This window comes from Condylura cristata, unplaced genomic scaffold, assembly GCF_000260355.1.
Source record: "Condylura cristata isolate star-nosed mole 26May11 unplaced genomic scaffold, ConCri1.0 scaffold00024, whole genome shotgun sequence".
NCBI classification, from domain to species: domain Eukaryota; kingdom Metazoa; phylum Chordata; class Mammalia; order Eulipotyphla; family Talpidae; genus Condylura; species Condylura cristata.
In genome coordinates, this window is record NW_004567125.1 from 10,238,959 (window position 1) to 10,258,863 (window position 19,905).

The following is a 19,905-nucleotide window of genomic DNA, read 5'->3' on the forward strand; positions in this document are numbered from 1 at the left end:
AGAATGTCTGCTTTCTCAATTGTAATAACGTTAAAAAAAAAAAGAACAACTATAAACCAGAGATATTTTATGGGGGTGGATAGGGGAACAGGATCAAAACTGGGGTGGGTGGGAAGAGCACATGGGACTGTGGTCATGGCACATGGGTGAAGTGGTGGTGGGAAGTCCACGGAGATTACAACGGAGATGAAGAAATGTACAAAATGAAGAATGATGTAAAAATGAAGAATTATATATAAAAGAATGTCTGCTTTCTGAATTTGGTTAATTGCCTTCTCCAGATGTCTTTAAACTGGACTTAAAGTAGAGTTCTTTCACTCCTACACATGCTAATGTAAGTCACCATCTCTAGGAGGTGGGGAGAACCTAGTCCTTCCTTTGTAAAACTACACATTTCCCTTAATACCACCAGTGGGTAATCTGTACAGAGATGAACACTGCATCCTACCAACAATTATGAAGGAAGAGTGTGGGACAAAAGAATTAAAATGGAAAAGGGATAGTGTCAAAAAGAACGTTTGTACATATGCCAAAATAACACAGTGTGCTAATGCCCTTAACTCACGTAATCATTCATAGAGTGACGAGTATGGAGTCCTAAGAGTTGGTTAGAACGAACAGACACTACTAGTGTCGGTCAGACACTGGTAGCAAGGCCCCTCCCCTTTTTTGTTACAACCTAAAATATATTATATATTTTTATATTGTTGCTCAATCTTCACTCAGGTGTAACCCCCATAAAATTACCACCACCAAGACACTAGTGAACCATCACCACAGTTTCTTGTGCTCTTCCCTCCCCTGTTTTGATTCCTCCCCTTCTTCCTCACCTGCTGAATGTCTCCGATTTATATAGCTTGCTAATTTTGTCTCCTCCAACCCCATCCTTTCTACGGTTTCCCTACGTTCCTCCTACAAATGAAACCATCCAATGGTTTTCTTCCCTTCTGACTTATTTCACTAAGCATAATGCCTTCCAGCTCTATCCGTGTTGCTGCAAATGGCATCAATTTCTCTTTGGATTGCTGAATAGTATTCCATATCTTTGATCCAATCATTTGACTACATCTACATCTTGCTATTATAAATAGTGCTGCAGCAAGTCTCTTCCTTGTCCACCGTCTGTCCTGCCATCAGACTCAGGAGAATACTCGCTCTTATTCATGCCCCATGCCACCCTCCCACCATCAACTCGCAGCCCAACCAGACAGCAAGAACATTCCTGCAGAAGCAGATGGGCTGGCGAAGGATAGCTGCTCGCGCGGGCTTGTGTATAGGAGGGGGTGGGGGGCGGCTGTGCAATGGCGGACTTGCCCCGGTATGTGGTGAGCCTGTGGAAACGCAGAGTTGTGGCCAGCGGGCAGGCCAGTGTCACGCAGCATTAACAGTGCTAGTGCCAGACGAAGGCCGGCATCCTGGGACATTCTGCGCTGTGCGGCGATGGTGGTACAGCCGCCTACAAGCAATTGACTTGGGTTGGATTTCCAGTTAATGCAACAGCGAGTTGAAACTTTTAGCCCGCGCTTGCGCCAGCACTAGCGCCAGCAGCAGCAGGCGCGGGCAGTACTTTTGCGCCGAACTGCGAGCACGAGAATGGCTGGGGCAGGTCCATTACCAGGACCTGCTGGCGGTTGAAGGAGTCCTGCGTTGAGGCAAGGCGATGTGGTGTGTACTGCCCGCGTCTTCAGGAGCGTCCTTCGGATCCAAGGATGGCGGCCACACATCAGAATCATAAAGTATGCAGAGGATGCGCTGCAACCAAGAGATATCAGGTAGTAACATAACTACATGCTCCCTGGTGGTCTAGTGGTTAGGATTCGGCGCTCTCACCGCCGCGGCCCGGGTTCGATTCCCGGTCAGGGAAGCTTTTCCTCTTCCCTTCCAGAGCCTTCACCGCCTTTTAGGCAAGTCCGCCGCCCACAAAGGCCCTTTGGAGGCTCCCACAAAGGCCCGTTGGAGGCTAGGAGTCACTCAGGTACTTAAGAACGGTGGTACCACCGGTCCAAAACTTTTGGCCAATGTGTGGAGTGATGGCTCGCCCACTCAAGGCCATCTGTCTCTCTCCACCTCCAGCTCAGACACACCCCTAGCTCCTTCTTCCTGGACCAGGAATTCCAGTGGCCAGGGCAGCTTCCCTCCTGCCGTGTACCCTCCTCACTTCCCCTTCATCTGACAGGGCCAAAAAGAGAAACCTCACTGCATGGGCCGGGAATCGAACCCGGGCCTCCCGCGTGGCAGGCGAGAATTCTACCACTGAACCACCCATGCACAGATAATGGTTGTTGACAGTTACTGCCTCAATAGTGCTAATCATCAGCTGTCCTGCCCTTCATCGGCTATCTGCTCCATTGGAGCACTCCCTCTGGAGAGGAAAGCTCCAAGCTCATCCAGGGCCCAAGTGTCCTAGGGCTGAGTGCACATTCAACCACCAAGAGAACAAAGGGTGGGAAGAAGGCAAAGAGTCAGGGAGGCTGAGGCAGTTAGTAATACAGTTCACTCAGCTGTCCAGAGCCAAAGAGAAACTGCAGTTGTGGCCAGAGGAAGCAATTAAGCCCATCCCAGCGCTGCCTGCCCACGAATGCTGCAGGAGATAGGCTCAAGGGGTGGGGAGGCATGTGTGGTATGGGTGCAGGTCAGGTGACCTACTGGTCATTCCCCTGTTCTGCCCCATAGGCCCTTTGACTGCTCTTTTCTCTCGCAGGTGGAGCTGGATATCGGGAGACAGCCTCTGCCAGCTGAATTTGGCTGGAGTGAGGAGACCACACATGTTCGTGGGTGCCTGGCAGTGCTCTGTGCTCAGGCTCAAGGTTCTCCCCTAGAGTTGGCTCAGCATGTGGGTAGGTGGCAAAGTGAATGTAGCACCCTGTTGGTTGCAACAGGTGAGGGCTGCCCAAGTAGTGTCACTGGATAGCAGCTGGGTCTCACTTACTTGCGCAAAACTGCATGGAGATGAGTGTGGCTGACTTATTGCTTCCTCTGGCCACGACTGCAATTTCGCTTTGGCTCTGGACAGCTAAGTGAGCTCTGTTACCGGCTGCCTCAGCCTCCCCGACTCTTTCCCTTCTTCCTTCCCACCCTCTGTTCTCTTGGTGATTGGGTGTGCACCCAGCCCTTGGGCCCTGGATGAGCTTGGAGCCTCCCTCTCCAGAGGGAGTGCTCCAATGGGGACAGGGTTCTGAGCAAATGGTCACTTAGCTGGCCCATAAAGTGAGGTCTTGATGCATCTGGCCCAGGGATGCGACTGCAGGGACTGAAATAGAGGCCTGCATTTGTCCCTGAGCTCAACTTGCCTCCATCACTTCAGTCAGTCTCATCCCTAAATTTGGACTACAACAGTATAGTGCTGGGGTCCATGGGGCCTGTGCCTTATGAAACTTTTGGAAACACTCCTCATTGGGCACTTGTGCGGAAGCTGTCCAGCTCTAGTCTTCCTGAAGTAGCTCCTGAGCGATATGTGTATGGGTGCAGGAGGAAGGAATGGTAGTCATGGCTGGTCTATGGCGAGGATGCAGAAGCACAGAGCTGCCAGGAAACACAGTGAGAGGGGTCAAGGGTCCCTGAGAGCCAAAAGACGGTGATGTCAGGAGTGGGATTCGAACCCACGCCTCCAAGGGAGACTGCGACCTGAACGCAGCGCCTTAGACCGCTAGGCCATCCTGACTGCAGCCTTTCACTTGCCGCGGCCCTACTGGCAGCCTTCCGGACTCCACTCTACAGGTTGCGCTTTGTCTGGCAGAATCTGGGCTAGTGGGAGGGCTGTCTGGCTTCGCAGGGAGAACAAGATCAGCCTAGTGGGCTAAGACCATTGCGGGCGGCTGTCCCGCATCTCAGAATGGCCGCCTCCTCTTACCCTTTCGGACCACCAACGCCATTCTCGAGGCCACTCGGCCTTGGCGGCGACAGGCGGCGCACGTCGGGAATATCAGCGCCGGTCAGCTCGAGTCCGAGTCCGAGTCCGAGTCCGAGTCCGAGTCCGAGTCCGAGTCCGAGTCCGAGTCCGAGTCCGAGTCCGAGTCCGCGTGGGGACCGGGCGGTGGCGGGAAGTTAGGTGCTGACCCTCATTGACTGGGCCAGAAAGCCAACAGCAGGCGTAGGTGACAAGACAACAAGCAGAGGATGAAACAAGTTGTGTCATCCTCGTTAGTATAGTGGTGAGTATCCCCGCCTGTCACGCGGGAGACCGGGGTTCGATTCCCCGACGGGGAGGCTGCATGTTTTTTTTTTGGTCTATGGCTGCAGCTGGCCCTCCAAGAGTCCGTTTTGTCCACCTTCCTTTCAGCCAGCCAGATGCAGGGGCTCTTCTGTCCGTCTCCCATGCCAACCTACCTCGGTGGACCCGCAGTTCAGCCAGTCAGCAAGATCATCTCTACAGACAGCCCCAGCTGGCGATGGAGGGTAGCTGCGGCTTATCGGGGTGGAGGGAGAGGGGAGAGCGGAGGTGGTTTTGGGGGCGGAAGGTATGCGGTGGTCCGGGAGGGCTGATCCTGCTGTGTTCTGTGCCTTTGGCAGCTTAGAGCCATTATTCATGGCCAGGGCGTTGCCTGGCTCTATCTAGAGCCGTCCAGAGTTTGCATTATATCGCACTGGTGGTATAGTGGTGAGCATAGCTGCTTACAAACTGCTTGGTCCGGGTTCGAGTCCCGGCCCACGCAGTGGCTGGATGAGTTTTTTGGACGGCGCGAGCAGCAGACGCTCGCAGTGCATTTTGCATCATAATGGGATGACGATGAGGGCGGGGGAAAATGCGTTGCCACGAGGCTGATGGGGGTCTTTATGCCGGGGTATGGGGTATAATGATACAATAGTTTATTTTTACATCACTTTGTGTTTTTTTTTATCACAATTGTAATTCCCTTGGGCTTCCCATCACCGAATGACTCGTGTGCCATCACCAGGTGGCATTTTGAGGCTGCGTTGCCACCAGGAGACGAGGTACCAAGAGACCATCTATCGCTCCCTGGTGGTCTAGTGGTTAGGATTCGGCGCTCTCACCGCCGCGGCCCGGGTTCGATTCCCGGTCAGGGAAGCTTTTACTCACTCGCGCTCCCACCGCCCTCAGTGGTCACAATGCGCTTTTGCTAAATCCGCCCTGCACCTGGCGTTGTTGGAGGGTGCGGGCTACTCGGAACACAGCCACCCTGCACGTCCCCCCGCGATTCCCGCCGTGCACACCACAGTTCCAGACTCTTAGGCCAGTCTGTAGTGTTTGGTCCCTCTGGCGCTTGAGGCCGTCGGTGACGCTCGCCTCCACCTCGGAAGCACCTCCGAGTCCCCGCTGTCCTGGGTCCCTGGAACTCCAGAGGCCAAGACAGCCTCCCTCCTGCGGTGCCACCCTCCCAACTCCCCAACCCTCGTTCACCTCCGCAAACCGAACCCACAGCCGGGCAAACACTCGCGCTTGCCTCCCTCGGCAGCACCGCTTCGCCAGGCCCCTCCTGGCCCCCGCGCAGCGGCACCTCCCTCTCTCCAAGCTGGGAAGTGCTGGGAGGAGGAGTAGAAGTCGCGGTGGTGGCTGGGGGCCCGCTCCTGCCCCCATACCCTCTGGCTGGAAGGAAAGGCAGGCAAGTGTCTTCGTGGAGGGCAAGGTGTCGCGTGCCTGGAAGAAGGCGCGTGAGGTTAAGGAAGAGAAACGGGAAGGGCAAGCGTTAGTGCGTGAAGGTGTATCAGGTATTGGTGGGCCTGGGGGCTGCGTTCCTCGAGTCCCCTGTGGCTACCCCACTGCAGGCTTGGTGGGTGAGCACAGGGGCTTGCAGCTGTGGAGCCAGAAGGAAGACAGGGCCAAAATAGAGCACCCTGTTGCATGGGCCGGGAATCGAACCCGGGCCTCCCGCGTGGCAGGCGAGAATTCTACCACTGAACCACCCATGCACCTGTGACAAGAGCTGTCAGATGCTCCCACACTGGCCTGGCCATCAGCCTCGTGGAGCATGGGTCTTTGCCTGCAGGAGCCATATGCTCCAGCGCAGAGGGAGGCTCCACCCATGTGGAAGCCCCCGGGGCCATGCAAATACCCACCCTGCAAGCTATGGAGGGTCTCATGAAAGAGGGGAAAGTGAGAGAGGGAGCTGATCCATTCAGCCTTACACTTTCTCTGCCGTGGAGGGCTGCTGTGATACTACTGTGGCCTCCAGAGGAAGCCAGGAGCTGGGTCAAGGGTGGTCAGCACAGAACTGGAGGCGGTGGGGGGTGAGTGTGTTTGCACATGTGCATGTGTGTAATGCAGGTCATCCAGAGGAAGTTTCTTGACCTCTGACAACAGGTCTTCCCCCTCAGAACTTTTCATGGCTGCCTTTTCTCCCGTGGGTTGAAGCTGGGCACCAGGAGTCAGCCCCCTAGCTGACTTTTGCTTGGGGGAAGAGAACTGATGTGTCAAGGAACCTGGCTTCCTTGCTCTGGACCACAGCTCTCCCCTGGGTTCTGGCAAAGGGGCATTAGCAACCTCTCAGTTGTGTCATTGGCAGTTTGGCCAGAGACTCTTAGAGGGTGGGCCAAGGGGTGGCAATCTACAACAGCTGGGTCCTGCTTTCGCTTGATGCCTGGTGCCCAGCTGGGTGACTGGTGTTGGCTGGGGATTGTCCAGGGTTGGCCAGAATGTGTGTGTTGGGTAGGCAGGGGCGATGGGTGGACACATTCCTGATGTGGGATGGATGGGAGTTCCAGGACCCCCATTAGAGAAATCATTCTGGCTTTTGCTCATGGGCTGTGTAGTTGACAGCTGGGCTGCACGTGGGATGGTGCAGTGAGTCCCGGGAGTGGAGAGTCTTCCTTAAAGCCTCTGGAGGGAGCAAGGCACTGCCGACTCAAAGGTTGTAACCCAGGGAAACACAGTTTGGATGTGTTTTCTATGGTTCCCAGAGACCACATTTCTGGAACATTGTGACCTCATGGCTCTGGGACAGGGAGGCAATGGGCCTTCTGAATGTGGGTGGTTAACCAACTCATAAACTGAGGACTTGATGCATCTGGTCAGGGTTGCCATCTATGGGATCTGAAGTTGGCCTGGGTCTGTCCCTGAGCTCAACTTCCCCTGCGCCAGTCCAGTGGGGCTCACCCCAAACTTGCATTGCTGTTGTTTGGTCGTGTAGATGACAGGGCCTGTGCCATTCATTGTCACTTTTGGAAACACTCCTTGGCTAATGTGGCAACTGAGGTCTAAAGCTGCCCAGTGGGGTGGTTTTTTGAAGAGCTGCCTTGGAGAGGCAGAGAGTGTGGATGTGTGTGTGGGAGAGCGGTAAGGAAGAGGGGAGGAATGGGGGTCATGGCTGGACTTAAGAAAAGCTGTGAAAGTCCAGGCTTCCAGGCAGTGCAGTCAGAGGAAGTCAATGCTCCCTGAGAGCCAAAAAGTGAGTTTTTCAGGAGTGGGATTTAAACCCATGTCTCCAGGGGCGACTTCAAATACTGGCCATCCTGCCCACAGGTTCTGTACCCCCTTCCCTAACCCTCCCCCTCCCCATTAGCATTTGATGTCTATATACTTGCACTTGGCCTGGGCGCCTGGATGGGCTGTCCTGGCAACTGGCTATCTGACTGCACAGGGACGTGAACAAGGCTGGTGGAATGGGCTGACATCACCACCGGCAGCTGCTCTCTGTCCCTTTCGGAATTCTGAGGCCATTCCCCAGGCCCTGCAGCCGTGGCAGCCACAGGCACCCCACCTTGGTTTTTCAGTGCTAGGCATCTCTGAGTTCTAGTATGAGTTCGGGGCTGGGTGGGGGTGCGGTTAACTGGGGAGGGTCTCAGCGGTTGGCGGGAAGTGCAGGGCTGACCAGAAAGCAAGCCAGTGTGTAGGTGGCCCAGAGACAGGTGTGGATGACAAAATAACTAGCAGAGGGCCGGGAAGACTGTACCATATATGTATAGTGCTGAGTATCCCCGCCTGTCACCCCGGAGACCGGGGTTCGACTACTCAGTGTTCTTACTTTAGTCAATGGCAACCATTTTCGACCGCATCTGGCCCTCGAAAAGTTCTTTTTGTTCACCTTCCCTCCTGCTGGCCAGGTGCAGGGGCTCTCTACTCCTGTCTTTTCTAGGTGACAACCTACTGTCATAGGCCCGTAGCCCAACCAGTCAGTAAGATCGTCTCCACAGAACAGTACAACTGGCGGTAGAAGGCAGCTGCGACTTACTGGCGTGGGGATGTGGAGGTGGTTTTTGGTGGGCTGGGGGCTGTGCGGCGGTGGGAGGGCTGACTCTGGTGTATCGCCTGCTTGTGGTAGCTGAAGCCTTGGGACAGGTCCTGACGGGCGGCAGCAACAACGTGCTGGTGTCCAACTCAACAAAGAGTCGTGGAAAAGATACCCTGTGTGCGTTGGTGGTATAGTGGTGAGCATAGCTGCCTTCCAAGCAGTTGACCCGGGTTCGATTCCCGGCCAACGCAACTTTGAGTTGGTTCTTTTGGACCCGCGCACAGTGCTTTTGCCTGCACTGAAAAGCGCGGCGATGGTCTGTAAAGAGCATAGCCAGAGCGGATAGGGGACATCTTTACAATTAGGTAGGGATATATAGCTTGCGCGAAATAAGTCGTCTAGAGCTCCCAGTGGGTCTCATGAAAGTGATGAACAACCACCAACAACACTCAGGCGGTTGAGATGTGATGGTACCAGGAAGCTCCAGCAAAGAGGTAGCTTTGTCTTTCCCTGGTGGTCTAGTGGTTAGGATTCGGCGCTCTCACCGCCGCGGCCCGGGTTCGATTCCCGGTCAGGGAAGTTTTTTTTTTTTTTTTTTTTTTTTCCTTCGCTACTTCCTGTGCCTTTTAGCCAAACTCATTGGCGCGGGCTACTCGAAGCGACAGCGCCCTGTATGTTCCGACCTCATCCTATCCTGTTTACGCACAGTTCCAGACTTGTTAGTCAACACCTAGAGTGGTTGGTCCCTCGGGCACTACAGGGCGTCGGTGTCATCCATCTCCACCTCAGACGCACTTTCGCTCCCAGAAGCACTGCCATCCCTACCCACCACCGCAAATCCCACCCACAGCCCAAGCCACCAGCTGTACTTGCTCCCTTCAGCAGCATTGGCTTTGCCAGGCCCCAACTGGCCCCTGCCTTAGCGACACCCCTCTCCCTACCTGGGTGTGTGTGTGGGGGGGGGGGGGGGAGTGGGGGGTTTAGTGGAAGGGGGGAACTGGGAAGGAGTGGGAGTTGTGGTAGAAATCGTGGTGGTGGCTGGTGACCCGCACCTGCCTCCATGCCATGGGACCACGGAAGGAAGCGCAGAGGAATGTCTTCCTGGAGCACAAGGTGTTGAGCGCTTAAAGGAAGGAGCATGAGGTTAAGGAAAGAAACGGGATGAGTAAGCGGTGGCAGACGATGGTGGTTGAGTAAGCCAGGTGTTGGTTGGGGTCTGGGGGTTGTATTCCCCTAGTCTTTTTGGTGCATGGGCATAGAGAGGGACTGCGTCTCTCCACTATAGTCGGGGCTTGCGGTGGGATGGGCGAATTCAGGAGTTTACAGCTGGTTCACCAGTAGGAAGGAGACAAGGCCAAAATAAAGTATCCTACTGCATGAGCCGGGAATCGAACCCGGGCCTCCCGCGTGGCAGGCGAGAATTCTACCACTGAACCACCCATGCGCAGATAACAATCACTTCAGACATTGCCCCTCGGCCCTGGCCATCTGTGGCCCAGCGCAGTGGTCCTGGTCTGCACTGGGGCCATCTGCTTCGCTGGAGAGGAAGGCTTCCAAGCATGTCCAGGGTGCACCCAAGCACGGAATGACAGGTCAGAAGCAAGCAGGGGAGATAGACTGGCGGCTGCCACAGCCAGTTTGGTCTAGGGCCACAGTGAGACTGCTGTGGTCCCCAGAGGCATCCATCATTCATGAACGGGCCAAGTGTGGCCTGAACCAGAATGCTTCTGGGGGAGGGGGTTGATGCAGGGCAGGTTTCCCTGGGCAACTACCACAGATCCCCTCCCACAGCCATTTAACAGTTGGAGGTAGACTTTTCTGCTGTAGGTTGGAGGTTGACTTGGAGAGAAGGCTGCAGCTCTGTGTACTCTGGCAAGAGAACTGAATGTCCGTCGGAGTCTGTCTTCACCACTCTGACACAACAGGTCCCACTGTGGAGCGTGAGTGGGAGGCAAGAGGGCCTGAGCACACTCTCGGTGGCATTTTTAGCAGTTTGACCAGAGTCCCCGGTGAGGAAGCTCCCGATTGTCCACTGGACAGTGGCGGGCCCTGCTTGCAGGTGCTGCATGGCACACAGGAGGGTGATAGTTGTTGTCCTAGGCAGCTGGGATTGTGTTTATGGTGGTGAGGTGGTTGGTGGGGTTTGAGGGGTGTGGTGGTGGTGAGACCCAACACAACACCCCATCGTGGGTGATGGGACTTCCACGATCCCTGTTGGAGCAACAGCCCTGGCTGGTGCTCATGGACTGTGTGGTGACCGCAGTGCTGCACTGTCCTGGGATCGGAGGCCTGGAGCTGGAGAGGCTTCCTTAAAGCTTCTGGAGGGACAGTGGCCCTGCCGACGCCTAATTTGTAACCTAGGGAAACAAATTGGACATCTGAGTGACCTCCAGCCTGGTGAGTGATTATTGTGTTTCTGTGTATACAGACACAGCATTTGCAGGGCATTGACCCTGGGTGGCCCTTGGACAGGAGGACCTTAGGCTTCAGAAAACATCAAAATGAGGGTGGGCTGGTGGCAGTGGTGACTGGTTTCTGACACAATGTCCACCAAATGTCCCATATATTGAGGGCTTGATACTTCTGGTCCAGGGGTGCTGTCTGCTGGAACCGAAAGTGAGTTCAGCATTTCCTGTATCAGTCTAGTGGGTCTCGATAGAAATCTGCATTTTGTTATGGTGGCCGCGGGACCTGTGCCCTTGTCATTTTGAAACACTCATCAGGAGCGGTAATGTACCAACTGAGGTCGAAAGCTGCCCACCTGATGCGTTTCCTAAAGCTCTGCTTGGGACAGCTGCGGTGTTGTGGCCATGGTGGGGTGGGGTGGGGTGGAGTGGGGAGTAGAGAGGTGGGAGGGCGGGGTCGTGGGGGCCGCCAGGAATCACAGCGAGAGGCGATCAAGGGCTCCTGTGAGAAAAAAAAAAAAATCGATCTTGTCAGGAGTGGGATTCGAACCCACGCCTCCAGGGGAGACTGCGACCTGAACGCAGCGCCTTAGACCGCTCGGCCATCCTGACCTCAGATTCGTAATCACAGCCGGCCTTCTGGCTGCAACGGGTACTTGACGTCTACGGCTTTGTGCTTGGCATGGCTGCTGGCCGGGCGGACCTGACGGCAGCTGTCTGGCTGCGCCAGGAAAGTGAGCAAGGCCTGGGCGGGCGCCATCGCCAACTGCCGGCTCTGTCTTGGCAGGATGCACCCCCACCTCTGTCTGGCAGCCTCGCCTGCGCTTTCGGACCTCCAGCGCCAATCCCCAGGCCAATGTGGCCTTGCGGGCGACAGGCGGAGCATCTCGGGAATTTCAGGGCACGCGGCTTAGAGTCTTAGTCCGGAACTGGGTCGAGCGCTCCGGGGCTGGGCGAGTGTTACTCCGACAGCGCGCGGTGAGGAGATAGTGGTAGGCACCGATGACCTGACAGTGAGCAGACGTCGGAGGCAGGGTACCGCTGTCCTCGTTAGTATAGTGGTGAGTATCCCCGCCTGTCACGCGGGAGACCGGGGTTCGATTCCCCGACGGGGAGGCTAACTTTTTTAAGTCGTGGTCACCGCTCTATGACCACATTAGTCCTCTTTAGGACTTTTCTAGTCCACCGTCGGCCCCGCCAGCTAGGTACAGGAGCCCTACCCGCGCCTGGCCGTGCCCCCTGTCATCTTTCCGCCATCCACACTCTGCCCAACTATTCACCGCTGGCTGGCGGTGGAGGGCAGCTGCGGGTTTAAGTTTTGGGGAGGAAAAGTAGCTATAGAGGGGTGGGTATACTGGTGGTGGGTGTTGTGGTCGTGGGGAGGGCTGGCTGACGTGTGTTGTGGCTGACAGGCGTCGCCAGCGTGCAGGCCAGTATCACGCGGCAGTGAAGGCCGGCCTCTTGTGGCCACCCGCTCTGTGTGGCGTTGGTGGTACAGTGGCGAGCATAGAGGCCTTCCAAGTAGTTGACCCGGTTTGGGTTCTCGGCCAATGCCGTGGAAAGACAGGCCTTTTGCCGAGCAGCAGTAGGGGAGTCCTATGTTTTTGCGCTGTATTATAAGTACCACGAAGACCGGGGAAGGTGCATCGTCAGGCCCGGCTGGTGTAGGTCTTGGTTGGTGGAAAGGTTTTGTGGACGGCGGCATGCAACTCTAGGACGTGCCCAGTGGCTCTGAGGACTGCATCCACCACCAGCCAGAGGCGGATTGAAGATGCACTGCGATCTTGGGGTACCAGAGAGAAGCATACCTACATTCTCCCTGGTGGTCTAGTGGTTAGGATTCGGCGCTCTCACCGCCGCGGCCCGGGTTCGATTCCCGGTCAGGGAAGCATTTTCGTCGGCTTCTTTACGTAAACCCGCTTTTAGCCAGGAGGCTTGTTCCCGGTCCCCACCCCAGTGGCCAAGCCGGCCTCTCTTCTGTATGTGGACTGGAAAGGACGTCACTGTGTCTTGTTGCCACCTGTTTTTTTAGATTTCTAATTTTCTGTATATATGTTGAAATTTTAACATTTTTGTTATTTTTCTTTTTTAGAAAAATTATATATGATGAATTGAGAAATTGTAATGCTATTTTTTAGGTTTCTCTTCAATATTAAAACATTTTTTCTTTTTTTTCAACCACATCACATGGAATATTTTAAAACGTAGGACATGAAGGGACAGCAGTCAAATCTTTGAGTAATAACACATGAGGCATAATTTAAGTCTGTCTTCATTAGATTTTGTTTATTTGAACTGTATATAGTGAGCTGTACTATTGTGACCTAAACATGTGCATGCTATTAAAAATTCAATTAACCAATGAAATAATGCCATTTTACAAGTTGTATTTGGTGTCTATCTTCTTGATGTGTAGGTTGAAATTTATGTTAACTGCACTCAATGCTGTGGATTTTCTGCCACTAGATTTGAGATTCATGTATAAATTGTTGCAGATACAATAATTCAATTTAAGAAATATTATTGACTACGAGGTCTTGCTCATCTCCTAATGGAAGAAAGTATGAATCTTCTATGTTTTGGGTGCTTTTTCTCTTCCCTTCCTCAATATCATTTTAGAAAAGTTGACACTGTGCATTCTTTTCAATATTTATTACATGGAACGATTAGTAGTAAGGCTTCTCAAATTACATTTAGGGCAATAAAATCCCCTGCTAAAATATGTGAGCTCATGCTCACAGGATACCTTCTCCCTGAGCAAGATACTACAGGGTCCTTTATTGGGAAAGAATTGCATATCAGGGGCCTAGGGTGGGGTGCCAGTGGTCAAAAGGAGGTGACTCCTTTTTGCACTAGACACTTTTGCATACATTTCCTTTCTCACATGCTACCACCACCACCCCAATGCTGTCGTTGGTCTGGTTCCTTGCTTACTTGCATCCTCCCTTGGTAAGCAAGCCCGCTCAGAGGAGCATGGTTACTTTCTGCCAAGTGATAATTCCACAATATCTAAGTCATCACTTGAATGTCTGCCCCACCTTTAAGGACACTCAAATTATTGCTAAACAGAAGAGGCTTTGTTTAAGTTTATGAATAAAGATTGCACTGCCTACATAACTTTTCTATACTTGAACTCTGAATTAAAGATTCAAGAAGTGAATGAAACTGGGGGCATTTCTGTGTGATACAGTAGTTAATATCTAGCTAGAGAGGTGCTGCTTTTTTACCCACAATTCTAAAGGTTGGGTGGTGTTTTGAGGATGCTGGGGTTTAGGAATGGTTTGGACAAGGCAGGCTCCGAATAGGTGCTGGCATGAACCCCAGGCCAGGTCATCTTTTCTGTCTGAGATGACACTTCTTAGGTCACCCTTCTCTTGTAGGTCCTTAGCCAAAATATCTGAAATCTGACACATAAGCCAGATCTGTCTAAATTCAATGAAAGTTTTTAAAATAAACATGTTCTCTTCCTCTTGGAGTTACAGACTAGATTCTTTCTTTTTTAAAAGAATTTTAAAAGTATTCTTTTTTAAAAGAATTTTAAAAGTATTCTTGCACTGCATGCTCATACTTTTTCAAGCATACCTTCCCTGGCCACCCCCCATGCCTGCCACCCCTGGTGATCACCTTCTGAAGACCTGCTGGTCTTTCTACCAGCAGTTTTTTTCCTAACAGCACACTGGGAGAAGGTGAACAAAGAAACCTTCTCCAGGAGTGGATTGTACTCATCCTCTTGTCTCCTGCCTGCTTCAGAGGCTCAGGAGTTTTCCAAAGGGTTATGGTGACCTAAGAAGAGTAAAACCATGTATGGAGCAATGGTTTAGTTTCTCTCTCTCTCTCTCTCTCTCTCTTTTTTTTTTTTTTGTAATTCTTTATTTTGTTTTTTATTTTAATTGTAAGCAGAAAGTAAAGTAATGTTCATAGAGGCATTATACATATTGCGTTTTGGGGAAACAGTATTTCTAAGGGGCAGGCTGATCCACATATTCATCATATGTGCTACATGCTGCTGTGCCAGTTGTGAGTAGAGTTTTAAACATCAAAATTAAGGGAGGATTGGACTTTCTATTTCAAAAGACGTGAATGAATCTGTAGTGTCTGAACAGACTCAGTTGACTGGGCCTTAAATTGACCTTGTGTCTTGCCAAAAGACAAAACATTTGGTCACTGAAGGCCTCTGGCTCAGGATCTCTGCAAAACTGCGTCTCGTGTTAGGCCAGGGCTGTTTTCTTCTCAAGGTTCATCTGGGTAAACTTTATATCCTCAAGGCTGTGGGCTGGACAAAGCAGTTCTTGCCAAGTGGACCTTTCCACAGGACACTCAAAACTTGAAAACCTGCCAGGAGTGAAAACTGGGTTGAGGAGAGGGAAATAAAAAAGGAAGACAACAAAAGAGACACAGAGAGAGGGAGACAAAGAGGCGAAAGATACATAGATATAAAAGAGAATCAGGGAGAGAAAGCTTTTTGTTGTTCAATTTTATTTTCTTGTTTGGTTTCTGTACATTTTTGTTATTTCCTTATTTTTTACTTTAGTCTTTGCAACTTAAATTCTTTAAAATTTCTTTCCTAGTTTGTTTTTTAAAGTTAGTAGTTTCCTTTGGGGCAGGAAAATAATGTATAACCTAAAGATCACGCGTTGGACACGTTAATATACATCATTAAAATATAACTTTGGCACGTATCAGGTCAGTCTCAAGCACTGTCCTCGTTAGTATAGTGGTGAGTATCCCCGCCTGTCACGCGGGAGACCGGGGTTCGATTCCCCGACGGGGAGGTTGCAAAGACTTTTCCTTTTCTTGCCCCCTTAAACCCACTTGGCCTCCTGCCCCCTCCGATTGACTTTTCAGTGAAAGTCCACCCCTCAAAAAAACACACCAGACAAATCAACTGGGACGACACTTGGGATTAAACAAAGTGAGACATGGCAGATGTCAGGACTGATGGGGACAAGTGAGGCCTTGTTGATTGCAAACCGGTCCAGCCCTCCTACTCTTCTGGTTAGATTGAATGCTACTGCAGGCAGAACCTTGGGCTCTCGCACAGATCCATCTAGACCTCACAGAAAAACGCACAGTGAGCCTTTTTCGCCGACTCCTTGGGACCATCTCCGCGGCGGTAAGAGGACCAGGGGCAGGTCTCGGTAAACTTGGAAAGAATACTGTTCTGGTGTTTCACTTACCGGTGCAGCCAGGTCACCCTTCAACCCTCGCTCCGTGGGAAAGTCGGCTTGAGAAAGTGCGATCCAAATCTAGAGAACGGTTTCAACTAACCAGTTGTCACACCTTTTAAAAAAAGTTTTTAAAAGTCACCTTATGCATTGGCCGGGATAACCAGTTGTCACACCTTTTAAAAAAAGTTTTTAAAAGTCACCTTATGCATTGGCCGGGAATCGAACCCGGGCCTCCCGCGTGGCAGGCGAGAATTCTACCACTGAACCACCAATGCACTAGCAGAACGGTTACCTTGTCTTCCCTTAGTCTCATTTGGCCGCGCCTTTGCGTCATGACTTTGAAGATGATGCTTTTATGTTTGGAAATGAAGAAGCGTAACGACTTTATAAAATAATAGCTGAAGTCTTGCCCGTGACAGTTTACTCGCGAGGCGACATGCTTCCGGCTTTTGCCGAGTTGCTGGTCTCCCACCAGTCTCCCCAGTTCAGGGGGAGAACGCGAGGGCTTCGGAAGCGGCTGCCACCGCCAGCTTCTACCACAACCCATAACGTTTAGGACCTCCGGGAACCAGCAATTTCTCAGCTGTGGAGAACTCGGCCGTTGGAGCTGCGTAAAGCCTCAGCGCACCGCGATCCCGCGGTCCCGCGGTCCTGCTGCTGCAGCTGACAGAGCGAGCTGAAGCCTGCTCAGCCGAAAAGCCGGCTCGCGGGGCGGTGTGGGGACCGGAAAGGAGAGGCCGAGACAACAGCGCACAAAGATCAGCTCCTGCGCGCTGCGGGAGCGGAGAGCAGCTGGGCTGGTTTCAGAGAAAGAGAGGGGAGCAGTGCTCCAAACGCCTCCTGAAGGTCCTGCCGCCCCCGAGATGCCGCGTCGGGGTTCACGTCTACCTGTCCCCGCAGCGCGGGAGGCGCGGGCCGTGTTCGCCGGGGGAACCGGTGATCTGCTTGCCCCCGGCCCACGCATTTGCGCGCGGCATGCCTCACACGGTGCCTCCTAGCCGATCTCCCGGGCCACCGAGCCCGCCGAGCTGCTCGTGGAGGACTGTGTGAGAAAAGTGCAGAATCATGGGGCTCCCCTACCCCTGGGGCCGGAGACAGCAGATGGGGTGATAGGTCAGTGTTTCTCGATGTTTGATAAACACATGAAACATGTGGATAGCTTTTAAAATGTGGGTGTTTAGGTCAAAAGTATGATCTCAGAGATTGATAAGCATGTGAACCTTGTGGAGATCTTTTAAAAATGTGGGTTTTTAGGTCAAAGATATGATCTGAGGTCTGCATTTCTAATAAGTTCCCAAGTTATTTCACTTAGTCCTGGTATTTTTTCAATTTTTCTACAAAGTAAGGCTCAAAAAAGTCAAATGTATTGGCCAACGCCATAATGTATAATGGTAAGTAACAAAGGATGATGCTTGCCTGTCAAACCTTCACTAATCAAACTCAAAATTCTTCCAGCCTCACACTTCAGGACCTCACACATTCAATCTCTTCTGTTTAACTGATCTTTCTTCTTCCAAAAAGGACAATTTTTTTTTTCATACTGAGCGCCTCCAAATCTGAAAGTAGCATGTTGCAATATTCAAGAAAAAGTTCCTGAAACAATACACTCCACCTTTTATTTATTTATTTTTTAAAAATTCTGTCTTCCCCTATATGGTCAGTTGGTTTCTTTATTTTTTTGGCGACAACAAAACCAGTTTTGATTTAGGATGGTGGAAATGGGTGAGGCAAGATGGTGGATAATCCGAGTTTACCAAGTTTGACTCTATACCCTTAGTATAAAGACTAGATCAATTACAGTAAATTAAGGAATCTGGGTTGTGAGTTTTTGGTTAGAGCCTACCCTCCTTAGTGTGCTTGGCTCATAGAATGGACTCAATAAACTGTCAAATGAAGGAATGGATACATAGGTACTGGGAAGCTAGGGTCTAAAGGAAAAACTTTTTCTCATGCTAGAGATAGATCAGTTTCAACTGCTTCCTGATTTCATATACCATTATCCTGCCTATAGTATGGGAGAAAAAAAAAAAACTTTAACATTCACAGCCCAAATAATCACCATATATAGAGTGGCAGGATAAAATGGCGTCTATTAACAATGGTTTCTCTATGAATTTTGTTTCACTTGTTATTGGATGGAGGACAATCAAAATATCGCTTGTCAGAAGTGGGATTCGAACCCACGCCTCCAGGGGAGACTGCGACCTGAACGCAGCGCCTTAGACCGCTCGGCCATCCTGACATGCTTGTACAAGTAAACTCCCTGTTTATTCACTTTCTTATCACTTATTACTTAGCCAGTGCTAAGTAATAATACTTCTTATTACTTATTTCTTATTCCTTATTCACTTAGCCAGTGCTGCATCACACCTCTAGGTAATATCGATGCTGTGTTTATTCATAACAGAACGAGAATTTTCTCTGAATTCCTTTGCAAAGCAGAGAAAATAAACCTATCTCCGACGCCCATTTTCTGCTTCTTCACTTCTTACTTAACCGGATACGTTTTCCCTGGGATCCCTTGTAGTGTTCTCTCTCTAGAGAAGATAGTCACTCCAAATGAACCGCCTAAGTGGCCGCTACCGAAGTGGTGGACCCAGTGTTGGGGCTGGAAGGAGAAACGGTGATGGAGAATATCTGGCAGAACTAGACCTTGGCTCCTGGCTGGGGGGCTCTGTCATTTACCGACAGAGACCGCGGTGAAGAGTGAGGGCATATGAGGGCATATTCATTCCTACAGGGAAATAGGGAAATCTGGAAACGCCAAGATGGCAATTCTAAAGTACTAAAGACCACAAGAAAGTCACGATCACTTTTATCTTCTGTACAAAATTTCAAGTCGCTGTAGCTCGAGCGTTGGTGGTATAGTGGTGAGCATAGCTGCCTTCCAAGCAGTTGACCCGGGTTCGATTCCCGGCCAACGCAGCTCTCATTTTTTTCCCTCCCTTCATGGGCTCCCTTATTCACTTGTGTTCATTTTGTAGGGATCGTTGGGATTTTTCTGTATCCTGGGGTGTCTTTTCTAAAACTCATCCTCAAAGAGAGGCCTTGTGCCTATACCTGAGAGGTTCACAAGGTAGTCATGGGCAGTTGGAGTTGGCAAGTGAGTTGAGAAAGTGCATCATCAAGAATAATTAATTAGTTGACACTAATTAATTGAAAATTTAAATCCAGCTTTTAAGACGTACTTATTTTAATTATTAAAACACCTTTAAGTACATCTGCAAAATTTGGGGTGTATGACTCCACTGTTTCAATTGTAAATTTTTTGATATCTAAGTATTGATTAGGTTTTTCTGATGAAAATTTAAAGTCCAATTTGAAATCTGCCTGCGAATGTAAAATACACAGTTTTGAGAATTAAGTACAAAAAGTCTAATGTTTTCATAATATTTACACATTCAGATAATACTTTGAATAATGTCTTATTTATAATAATTTATAATGTATCAGAAATAAGACATTATATACTATTAAAATGATCCCATCTTCAAAATTTTAAAATGTCATTATTAGAAACTACAAAATTACAGATGGGTCTTCCATTACGCTTGGATTGTAATATGCCCCTCTAGATAGTTAAAGGGTAGTACAGTTTGCCAGCAACCAGAGCTCTTTCACGGGATTAAATTGCTGCCGTAGTCTTGAAATACCACCCAGAGGAGCGCTCTTCAAAAGCACACTGGATTTTCTCTTTAGTATAAGTGGCAAGTAACCCCCACTCCCACCCCCTCTCCCTGCTTCTCTTCCCCTGCTCTTCTCACCACTGAGACCTGGGTTCCTCTCTGGGGGCATCAGTGGTAATCCCCTAATCCTCCTTTTGTATACCTGCTCTCTTACTGCTAAAACAATAATTATTCTTAAATAAGTAGTTTCTCTCCTAGAGTATATGTCTCATCTGCTCCAGTGGGTGTGGTTATTTTAATCCTTGTTTTGCTTTAAATGTGTTGGCAGTTTACCTTGTAGCAAGTTTCCACCTGACCTGACCTATGGCTGGCTGTCTCTCCCCTGCAGCCCACTAACAGAAAATTCTGAAACCCAGTTTCCTTTGTCTGCCGTCTGTCTGCCTGTTGGTAGTGGCTAGCCCAAAATTTAAAATTGCACACTTTGCGTTACCATACTACACAAAGGAGTGCTAACTTGTGACATAATCTCCCCTACAATGGCTGATATGCAATAAGCAAAGGTTTTATGTCTTTACCAGAT

At 50.7% G+C, this 19,905-nt stretch overlaps 16 non-coding genes across 16 annotated transcripts; 9 read left to right on the plus strand and 7 right to left on the minus strand.

The window, feature by feature from the left end:
* The first annotated feature begins 1,792 nt into the window (after positions 1–1,792).
* Positions 1,793–1,864, plus strand: TRNAE-CUC. The gene has a single exon. It is a non-coding gene; the product is annotated as a tRNA-Glu (tRNA).
* A 333-nt stretch (positions 1,865–2,197) lies between these two features.
* TRNAG-GCC lies at positions 2,198–2,268 on the minus strand. The gene has a single exon. It is a non-coding gene; the product is annotated as a tRNA-Gly (tRNA).
* Positions 2,269–3,578: 1,310 nt separating this feature from the next.
* On the minus strand, positions 3,579–3,661 carry TRNAL-CAG. Its single transcript has one exon. It is a non-coding gene; the product is annotated as a tRNA-Leu (tRNA).
* Positions 3,662–4,134: 473 nt separating this feature from the next.
* On the plus strand, positions 4,135–4,206 carry TRNAD-GUC. Its single transcript has one exon. It is a non-coding gene; the product is annotated as a tRNA-Asp (tRNA).
* A 748-nt stretch (positions 4,207–4,954) lies between these two features.
* On the plus strand, positions 4,955–5,026 carry TRNAE-CUC. Its single transcript has one exon. It is a non-coding gene; the product is annotated as a tRNA-Glu (tRNA).
* Positions 5,027–5,797: 771 nt separating this feature from the next.
* Positions 5,798–5,868, minus strand: TRNAG-GCC. The gene has a single exon. It is a non-coding gene; the product is annotated as a tRNA-Gly (tRNA).
* A 2,437-nt stretch (positions 5,869–8,305) lies between these two features.
* TRNAG-UCC lies at positions 8,306–8,377 on the plus strand. Its single transcript has one exon. It is a non-coding gene; the product is annotated as a tRNA-Gly (tRNA).
* A 256-nt stretch (positions 8,378–8,633) lies between these two features.
* Positions 8,634–8,705, plus strand: TRNAE-CUC. Its single transcript has one exon. It is a non-coding gene; the product is annotated as a tRNA-Glu (tRNA).
* Positions 8,706–9,499: 794 nt separating this feature from the next.
* On the minus strand, positions 9,500–9,570 carry TRNAG-GCC. Its single transcript has one exon. It is a non-coding gene; the product is annotated as a tRNA-Gly (tRNA).
* A 1,490-nt stretch (positions 9,571–11,060) lies between these two features.
* Positions 11,061–11,143, minus strand: TRNAL-CAG. Its single transcript has one exon. It is a non-coding gene; the product is annotated as a tRNA-Leu (tRNA).
* A 432-nt stretch (positions 11,144–11,575) lies between these two features.
* Positions 11,576–11,647, plus strand: TRNAD-GUC. Its single transcript has one exon. It is a non-coding gene; the product is annotated as a tRNA-Asp (tRNA).
* A 700-nt stretch (positions 11,648–12,347) lies between these two features.
* TRNAE-CUC lies at positions 12,348–12,419 on the plus strand. The gene has a single exon. It is a non-coding gene; the product is annotated as a tRNA-Glu (tRNA).
* A 2,812-nt stretch (positions 12,420–15,231) lies between these two features.
* On the plus strand, positions 15,232–15,303 carry TRNAD-GUC. The gene has a single exon. It is a non-coding gene; the product is annotated as a tRNA-Asp (tRNA).
* Positions 15,304–15,903: 600 nt separating this feature from the next.
* On the minus strand, positions 15,904–15,974 carry TRNAG-GCC. The gene has a single exon. It is a non-coding gene; the product is annotated as a tRNA-Gly (tRNA).
* A 1,884-nt stretch (positions 15,975–17,858) lies between these two features.
* On the minus strand, positions 17,859–17,941 carry TRNAL-CAG. The gene has a single exon. It is a non-coding gene; the product is annotated as a tRNA-Leu (tRNA).
* A 611-nt stretch (positions 17,942–18,552) lies between these two features.
* TRNAG-UCC lies at positions 18,553–18,624 on the plus strand. Its single transcript has one exon. It is a non-coding gene; the product is annotated as a tRNA-Gly (tRNA).
* Positions 18,625–19,905: the final 1,281 nt, after the last annotated feature.